This window comes from Arvicanthis niloticus, chromosome 4 (genome assembly GCF_011762505.2).
Source record: "Arvicanthis niloticus isolate mArvNil1 chromosome 4, mArvNil1.pat.X, whole genome shotgun sequence".
Taxonomy (NCBI): Eukaryota; Metazoa; Chordata; class Mammalia; order Rodentia; family Muridae; genus Arvicanthis; species Arvicanthis niloticus.
In genome coordinates this window covers 111,937,873-111,948,374 of record NC_047661.1, presented here as the reverse complement: position 1 = coordinate 111,948,374, position 10,502 = coordinate 111,937,873, and positions in this window count along the sequence as shown.

Sequence of the window (10,502 nt, the reverse complement as noted above, 5' to 3'; positions counted from 1 at the left end):
AACCCTGTCATTAAGACCTAACTCCATAAAACTATTCAACTTTGTACAGTTCTGCTACACCCAAACGTGGCTAATATGGTTCCGTATAAGCGACAAAGCCAAATTCATGGATTGCATCCTACCACATACAGGTATATTACAATTGATCCACCCTGTTCTAGTATCAGTTGTTCCAATCTACACACTTTGTATTTCAACAAATATAAGGAAATACAATTTTGTCTATCAGAATCTTGACTAATTTTTCAGTTAATTTCCTGTTTTTGTACTTAGAGTTCACTTTTCCAGAAGTAAATCCTGAACTTGACTTTACAACAACTCAAGACAGCCCTTGCTATACAAAACTAGTCTGATTAAAACTACTTAACTCAGACAGGAGGCAGGTTCATCAAAAAAAACCTCTAAAAAGTGTTGAGATTAAAAGCACCCTCCAGCTGCTCATGTTCAACTGCATTACAAACTGACTTCTTTAGATAAGTAACTAAAGAATTGATAGTTCATTTACTTATATTGATGAGTTATTGATATCAAGTTATCTACTGTATCTACTATATTTGATATTTAACTTATCTCAGAAAACTGGTTTTCCTCGAAAAGTCTCACTGAGAATGTTTGGTTGCTAGCAATGAATTCCAGAAGATACTTGGCAAAAATTTCTGATCTGAACAAACTTTACAGAATTGTAGACATAGATTCAAAAGGATTTTCATTTAGCTGACACAGTCTAGACAGGAGGCTGAAGTTTGAGCAAGCCCAGAAAATGACTCCACTGCAAGAAGCCAAAAACAACTACAAATAACTCACTGCCCCTTTAAGCAGTTTGTTTGTAATCTTTCCAGAGGAAATCGCTTAGTTTCTTTTATTCTATGATTAAAAGATAGGTTCTCTGTGCACTATGCTGCCTTACATCACCACAACAAGGCATTAGAGTCCTGGTTTAGTTTCTAATTATAGGTGAGACAAGTATGTTTGTTTTATTAGACCAGGTTCTATAGAATGGCCTAGTGAATAATACTACAGTCTTCTTTCTTGTAGATCACCCTTGAGGTAGTCACTTAGATTATCAAAACTATGCCTGGTCACATGCAAATTTAGCCCTACTAAAGTTCTATTTCAGAAAATCTTTTTGTAAGCAGTTTTGAATAGAACCAAGACGAAGCTTTAAATCCATGAAAGCACTCAGCATTTAGCAGATATGAAAAACACAAACCTAGCAGCTATCTATTCGTAGTTAATATTCATTTGTTAGTATTACGTGAATAACATTTCACATCTTGAAACATCTAAACAAGAAATACTAAGTCACAATTGAGAGAACTCAACAAACTTTAGGACAAATATAGCTGTTTATAAAAAGTTATCTGAAAGGTCCCCTAGATAATAACCATGTCTAAACCAGGTTAAAACATAAACTTTTTTGCCCTTCCCTTATCCTACATTAATAAGCTTGAGGATAATGTTGTTGTTTTGTGTTGGGGACAGGGTATTATAACTACTCCCAAAGTTACCCAGTACAATTTATATTGCCATACCTTAGTCTGCAGACTATAGGCATAGTCTACCCTAGTTGCCTAAGGAGGCTTAAGAATACAAATTTATAAGGCAGACTGGCTATACACTGAAAAATAAAATGCATTCATTTACACTAGTAAAATTTTAACTAAGATCATGATAGCAAGCTCACAAAACTATTACGATACAGGATAAAAGAATTTTGATAAACCTTTGAAAATAAACTGTTGTACAAAGTGATACCGGTGTTTTTTGATGTATTTTTCCAACCAAGCAGAGATTCCCTGGTTTTTTTAATGCAAGTTTAACCCCAGTGAAATATTGATGAGGTTTAACCCCAAGAGTTTTTCTTTTGATTTTTTGAGACAGAGTTTCTTCTGTTGTCTTTAGAACTCAGAAGCACCAGGCCAGCCTTGAATTTACAGAGAGATTGCACATGCCTGTCACCCTGGTTAAACGCGTGCACCACTGCCCATCTCCCACCGAAGTTTCTAATCACAAGTTCAGATCCTCTAATGAACAATTCAGAATTATGTTTCTAGAGATGATTTATTTTATAAGACCAAACGCTGTAATCCTCAAAACCTAGAATCTGAAATAACCCTATCTAAGCAATAGCTCTTGTATACAGCATAGGAAGAATTTCTATTAAAACTCAAAGCAAGTTGGGTTTGGTGGCACATCCTGTAATCCCAGATGGGAGGCAGAGGCAGGATTGTTCTAAATCCAAGACCATGCTTTGACTACATATCAAGCCTCAAAAATCAAAGTGCAAAAATAATAGAAAGCTAATGGCTGGTGAGATGGCTCATAGTTTGTAAAGGTGCTTGCCCAGATGACACAACAATCTGGCTCAATCTTCCAGAAGCCACTGTACGTAGGGGATCTGACTACAATGTTCTCTGAACTTCACAACCGTGCAAAGAGCTCCCTGCCAACCAATAAGCGCCCCCCCTCATGAATCCAATAAAGAAAAATTCTTTGAGAATTGATTTGAATTTTAAGAGGCAACCCAACCTGAGAAGAACAAATAAAATTTGACAATAATAGTTAAAGGTATACAAGTAGCTTTCACCAGTGCTATGCAGAGTATTCAACTTAACCTTTATGTGCATAACAAACACTGGATTTAACACAGCAGATAAGCATGGTGATGAAAGATGAGCATAGTGTGTCACAACCTGCTTTTTATCAAACTCAGTACCGGGATCACTGGATGATCAGTGTCCCTCACTCACCTAAGTATCTTTACTATAAATAAACCTTGGGACCAAGTTACAAACCAAAAAACAAAATCAGGACCACGGGAAAAACCTATTAGCTTATAAGACTTGAAATACTATTTTGTTTACTTTAAAGAAACTACACAAGAATACATTCCATTCATTTTCATTTATAAATTAGTTGTAACAAAGAAATCAGCCTCATGAGGTAGAAGACAGCATATTTCAGGGGAAAAAAAACCCACATTCATTTAGTAGGAATTTTAAATGGTCCCAAAATACGGTTTTTGTTGGTTTTTTTTTTTTTCTTTTTGGAGATGACTTTATTAGAAATCTATTTTTAAGGTTGTGTGACTGAACAAGTCAAAAGTCACTTCTGTGTCTATCTGTTCTTCAGGGAAAATCTCATATGACTGTCTTGAAGCCTATTACACATTTAGAGCCTATGCTGAGGCCTTAACTATCCACAGAAACCCTAAGAATGGTATAAAAAATGCAGTTGTCATTAGAAGGAACTTGGAGGTAGATAGAAGGCCTGGGTTTCTAATCCCAACTAACACTCAACACTGTGGTGGGTTTTTTCTTTTTCTTTAAAAACAAAACAAAACAAAACAAAAAACAAAAAAAACAGTGAATTTTCTTCATAGAATTGTCAACTGTACCTACAATTTTCATGTTATAAAGAACGACTTGAAAAGTATGAAACGTTACAAACTTTTAAAACAAATTTCTGTTTGCCTTGTTTCCATAGTTGATCTTCAATGTAAAAGTTGTCTCGAAAGGTCCCCCCAAATATTGTACAGTCATTTGTTGCTTTGTAGCAGTAAATTTTCCTTAGAGCTCAAAAACCACAGATTGGAATTCAGCTTCTAAAGTACCCATTTAGTACAGCACCATACGACGACTTTAGTCCAAATAACAAATACAAAGAATACATGTATGGTTATTTGGTCAGCTAAGAAATAGTCAAGCAAACATGCAAATTACATACATACATATATTATATATTATATACACTTACACCAGTGAAATCACTAAAGCTCGTCAATGTATCAACATTTCAAATAAAGCTAATGGCTTATAATTTGTTAGTACTTGCTTAGGGGAAACTGGAGAATACATTCTAAACAGAGATACAAAAACCCTCATGACAATGGCTATTGGCCCTTTATTTTTAGAAAGACATTTGTTAGAAAGGCATCCCTTTTCTGAACTTTCAAAAACTATGCCTGCATCTGGATGCCATTTTTTTAATTAGCCTCATGATCCTGACAGCTCTGAAGAAAAAAAAAAAAAAAAAAAAACTGGTATGCTAGAATATTCTACAGTTGAATCAGGCCATTTGGCATATCAGCATTTTTGAACATAAAAAATTTACCTCTGAAGTATCAATACATAATTCTTTTACAGTTGTAAATCTGTTTTCCCTTGCCATCGCAGTATCTAGAAAAATTCCTGGTACAGACTAGCAAATGGATAAACTTGCTTAGAGCCTGATTCTATACTCATATTTTTTACTACAAATGTTTTACACTTACCGGTACTGCCTGGCTAGAGCTTTTTAAGTCATTAAATTGGTGCCAGGGCAACTTGGTATCACCTGTAAAAGAAAAAAAATCAGTGCGACCTCCCTTTAACAATGTTGTTTTTACACTTATAGGAAGCTATAGATCTGGAATTTTTTGTACCACCGAATGTTATGTCTCCGTATTAGTTATGCTGCAAAGCACAATAATGCATCTTTAATGTAAGGTTCACCCTCAAAACTGTCACACTAAGTGGTAATTTTAATGTTATCTCTTATTAGCTATTCGAAGTCTTGAATACGAAGGTTTTCTTCCTCTTTGCATTATCATCAAGAATATACAAACAATTCAGCTAAGTTTTGCATAAAACCACAAACATTACCCAGTGATGTCCTAAGAATTTCAAGATTTCAACAGCAATATATTCAGGTAAGACTTAACTTTCATGAAACTACACAGCTTTTCCAGTCAAACTGATCAAGTTATACTTGTTAAATAACTACAAATAGAGTAGTATTAGATCCTACATAGTCAATCTAAGTCCTTGCCTTTCTTTCCACAGAAACTCTTTAAAAACTGTGCTAGTCAAAGTTTCTAATACAGAACCTTCCCACTTTGTCTTTTCTATGAAGACTGAGTTTATTCCACAACATTTTTTTTCAGGTTAGCTGAAATACTCCACCCTCACGATTGTGAAAGAACACCCACACACAGGAGACACAGAAACTTAGTCTGAGAATTTGAATTTAGGGTTAAGTCTTGGGTAGAGGCTCTGAGAGCTCCCTACACAACCGGATTAAAAAAAACCAAAAAAACAAAACAAAAAAAACGTTTAACGCTTAACAGAGACCATTATCTTATAGTTAGAAAAGAAAGATGCCGGAAAAGAACCCGAGCCAGTTAAAGCAGCCGCCATCTTAAAATGCGGGATAGAAGTTAGAGCAAGAAAAAAAACGAGACTAAACTACCGGAGAGGTGGTTCCACACACATATTTCTGGAAAAAAAAATCTCGTCCTTTCCAACTTAAACTGACAACCTTATCAAACTATATTGAATTGCTCAAAAACAAGCCTCCTTAAGGAAGAGTTCTAAGCAAAAAACAGTCTGTCCATCCCGTTTCCCTGCACTGCCAAACACCCTCACCCCCAGGATCTTTCAGAAGGCTTTCACAAAGGGTTCCCGGTGCCTCAGATAAATAGCTTCGGGTGAAAGCAGCGACCACACAACACAGGAAGTGGCAACAGTGGCGGTCCACCTCCTCCAACCCCACTTACTCTTGTGTAACTGCCCAGATTTGGTTAAGCTTCTGAACAGACTTCGTCACCACATTTTAGCAAACTGAGGTATGTTTGTCATACCCGGACTCTCCAGTCTAGTTCGGAACAAAACGTTTTTTCATCTGTTACATTCCTTTCTTTAGGTATTTATAATGCCTATAGCCTTTAGCAGCTCTAAGTTTTGACGAACCAAGAATAGGAAGCAGTGCACATGACATCTGCCGAGGGCCTGTACACAATTCTACGTCCCCAAACCTGACTCATTAGGTAAAAACTAAACAAACAAGCAAAAAAAAAAAACCGAGCAGCCTAAAGCCACACATCCCTTACCCACACCTGCAGATTCTAATGAAACAAACATTTCATATGCCCAAACCATCCCGTTTCCTATCTCACAGCTCCTTTCAAAGTGCACCTGCCTTCTCTTAACCCAAGAAAGGCTTATTTTCAGATTGTATCCACCCCCCCCCCATGCTTTTCTCTGGGCCCAAGCCTCCTTTCTTCCATGACTCCGTCTGCACCATTTAGTCCCAAACAACTCACTTATTAATCCGTTTCAAGTTCGCGCCATAGTCGTGCTTTTCGCCGGGCTCCTCCTATCCCGATGTGTACTCAAAGGTCCGCCAAAACTCTTGATTATCCCGGCGGCGGGGAAGGATTGGTCTCTTCTTCTCACACCGGCTCTGCCAGACACAGGCGCCTTTTGCAAAAACGGAGCAGATCAGCACTCGCCAAGCCTCGGAGAAACCCTGCCGATTCCAGAACCCTGCAAACCGTCGCGATCCGGGCAGGGTGGGGTGGCAGAGCCACCAGCTACTTATATCCGCGCTTCGCCCAGAGAGGGCGAGGGTGACGGGAAGAGCCGAGAGGTGGTTACAAGTTTAAACTTCCGGCCTCTTGAAAGGAAGAGCCCCGGGTGGGAGAGGAAGAGGCGGAGGAGAAAGGGGTGGGTGGCGGGGCAGGGTCCAGAGCCGGGCAGAGGAGGAGCCGGGGCCTAGTCGGCGCTAGGCCGGCGTCACTAGGGCAAAGAAAGGCAAGGGGGAGGGGAGCGGGAGGCTCCGGACCGACGCCCGGCTCCTTTCGGTTTCTGCTGCAAGGGCCGGCGAGCCAGCAGGAGGGAATGGGACTCGTGTGTGCGGTTGTCCCCACAGCTAGCGCTGTTCTGGGTCGCCCCTGACACCGCCGTACTCTCCGCCTCACAGCGCGCTCCTGCGTGCGCGCGCCCCAGCCACCTCTCCGCCACGCGCCCGGCGGCCGCGGAGCTCCGGCGCGAGGACGCGCCCATGCCCCCTCCCCCTACGGCCGGGCCCCGGCTTCTCCGGCCTTCCCACCCTACCCACCCAGCCCCGAGGGCTGCCCACTCCGGCCGCCCACAGCCCCGGGCGCCAGCGCCGGCCACCGGCCCGTCTCCCTCCCTTTCCCGAGCTGTCCACACCCACGCGTACAGAGGGCCGGGCCTCCCTCGAGCTGCGGCCTCGGCCTCCTCCTCCGCGCGGCAGCTGGTGCCTCCCCGGCCCTACGGGGCTCACGCGCACGGCACAGCCACAAGATGTCCGCTCTGACGGAACTACTGCCAGCTGCCACGCTCCGCCCCTCCCCCCTGCCTATTCACCCGCCGCGTATCCGTCCGCCAACGCCGCCGTCGCGAGCGCAGGGCGAGCTGAGGGTTGAAGGGGAGCGGTTTGCCTCCCTCGTCCAGGCCGAGTGGACGCGCCACCCTTTTGCCGTCTCCCTGTCGGAACAGCACCTTCTTACTAAACCGATCGGAGGTCGGACCGGGAGGGCGGGGGACGGAGGCGGGTCATGGGCTGAGGGGGAGGGTAGACGAGTGGCGGAAACCCTTAGAGTCAGAGAAGCATCGAGAACCGGAAGGAGACCTTAGGAGGAAGGTAATGGAAGCGGCAGCTGCGCGGTTGAGGCCCCACGCCCCTCCCTACAGTGGCCCCCCGTTTCCTCACTTGGGATGGAGGCGGCGGATCTCGCGAGAACCTCGTGGCAGGCTTACCGGAGCTCCGGGTCTGCAATGACTTAAGGGCAGTTTTGTGCTCTCTTCCTGGCTTGGGTCCCGCCCCCAAATCCTCAAGTTATCGCGAGATGCGCCTGCACCTCCCCCCCCACGGGCTCTCGCTGGGCGGGTCTTGCGCGGGAAGCACCGCCCCTGAGTGCTTATGCTGGTGGGCGGGAGAGGAAATGGAATTCCCCAGGCTGGCCGGCGCGCGCTGACACTGCTCTCCCTCTGCCGTCCAATCGGGAATGTGCTGTGGGAGGGCCGCGGGGTGACTAGTTGCCTTAGTCAAGGTGGAGCCGGTTCCTGGTTTCCGGTGGCCCAGGTGATGGAGATTTCTTCCCGTGCTCCTCCGATGGGGCTAAGCAGCGGGAGGAGGCTCCCCTCAAATTAGGGACGGTAATTTAAAACAGATCCAGGCTGAGTGCTGATAGCACCACCACGTGCGGGAATATGCGCGTGGTTAACCCCGAGGGGCCAATCTGAGAGCAGCCGCCTGGAGGGTTCTGCATTAGCATAGCCTTAACAATGCAGCTTAATTGTGATCGGACTGGGTAGAGCCTTGGCCGACGTCAAGTAAAGTTAGGTTTGGAACAGCAAGAAGAATAATACCCTAGAATCATTTTTTTCCTTCTGCTGTTTCAGTTTTTGAGCCCCAAAGTGACAAAGTTATTAGGGAATCGGTCTGGATTAAATCCAGTGGGTGAGATCCGTAGGTGTACCACTGCCCTGTTTTAATCTGCCATGCGAAAAATGTAGAGGGCCGTTTGTCATCGAGAGTACTCTCTGGGTAAGAAGACTTAACTTTTAAAAAGCATTCAGAAAGGTGAACATGTTTAGGGTTTTCTAGCATCCGTAAATGACCCCACTTAAAGTGGAAATCCTTCAGGACTACATGGAAATAATTAGAATTTTGAGGACCTGTTGCAGGCAATATTCCCAATTAAAATGATCAAGTTAGTGTATAGCCTAAGAGTGGTGCTGTATACCATATATGTCACTAGAGCAATTACTGGAATGCAGCTGCCTCAACTACTATCCATAGGAACCACCTGTAGTTTTGTTTAAAATGCTGATTTTTTTTTTTAAGTAGGCCCGAGTAGAGGCCCGCGATTATATATTTACAAGCACCTAGTGATAAAGATATTTCGCAGAACCATTTTCTGGGTTAGTAAACCCTCAGTACTTACCTCATGCCTGTTGGACACCTCTTACGGTTCCTCCTACCTGAACAACCATTTTCTCTCCTGGCTAACCGGTTAAATAGAAGCAAAGAATTAAGCATGGGGCTGAGAGGAGAACCCCAGATCTGAGTTCCTGCTTACTGCTTTCTGTTTATGATACTGTCGGTTCTGCTATTATAGGTTTGTTTTCCTCACCACCTAGCTAGATGTAATGGCTGCCCTTTGTCACAGAGTTGCTGTGTTTTAAATGTCATAATGTGAAAGGACACTGTAGCTGTTACTGGTTGTATCAATGCCTACTGTTATATGATAGCATACAAATAATGGTGTCCCTGTGACAGTGTCATGTATATGTCACACTTTGTTCTTGTTATCCCCTACACACACTGCTGCTCCTCCTTGCTATCAGTCACAACTCAGATATTTAACTGGCCAGTGTGAATGTGAAACAGTTTGAATAATATATGGAGATTACCAATATAGATTATATTTATGAAAATTATGTGCGGCACAACACTTGTTTTTCTTTTTTTACAAATGAAGAAACTGGGCAGAGATTGCTGTCATACCAAGGAGACAGTGCTATTAAGTGGGAGAAGTGTTAATTGAATGCAAGTATTCAACTCAGATTATTTACTGGATGGAGCTTATAGAACACAAAGCTTTATATATGGTATTTTAAATTGACATCTGAGTTAATTTTGTTTGACGTCTTTCTTCCCTTTTGTTTTGTACTTTCAAGCCCAGGATGCGATGATTAGTGGGGAACACTGGAACCTACCAACGAAACTCTCAACATACAGAGAGACAATGAGAAAACTTCAAGAAGCCAATTCCTGTTGCCCTAATCTAACAAGTTTCACAAAGAAAGTACACTGAAACTTTACTGTCAATGCAATAAAGCACAGGAAACTGGGACAAATTTGTGGTCAGAGTTCTTATATCTAAAAATGTATGTGGGTAGTTCAGTAAGCTGTTGACCTACTCAAAATAATGTTTCATATATGAATACACTCACACACAATAGACATGTATTGAAATTCATACTCTAGAGGAAGACATTTGAAGTAATCGGTTTTTAAGGAAAAGCAAACATGGTATAAGTAATGTTTATAGACACTATGGTTAGGAATAGGGATATGGCTAAATTGGTACGATGTCTGTTTAGCATTCATGAAGCTCAAGGTTCAATTCCTAGCACCTATAAACTGGCATGGTAGCACATATCTATAATCCCATACTTGGAGTGGGAACAGGGTGGAGTGGGGTGGCGTTTATCCTTACCTTGTATCGAACTCCAGGTCTGCGTGAGATATGTAAAAAATAAAAACACTAATAGGTTAATAGGTTAATAAAGACCCAAACTTTTGAAATGATGATGAAGTAAATGGTATTTCCAGTATTTTATTAAATTGTAATGGGTGATACAAACTTACAATTTAAAAGTAGGTTGGGGCTGGAGAGATGGCTTAGGGTTAAGAGCACTGAATCTTTAAAAAAAAAGAGAGAGAAGAGAGAGAAGAAAGAAGAGAAAGTAGGTTTGCTAATACTGCTGTGTTTATCTCCTACACCATTAGTTGAGACTTGCAATTTTTCTCTAGTGGTTAGAAAAAGACAGAATTTTAGCTGGGTATGGAATGAAGGCCTATATCCCACCTTTGGAGGTAGAAGCAGCAAATGTAAGAGTTTTGATGACAAGAGCTGGAGAGAAAGATCAGGAGTTAAGAACTCTTGTTGCTCTCCAGAGAATCAGGTTCAGTACCCAGCTCTTCAT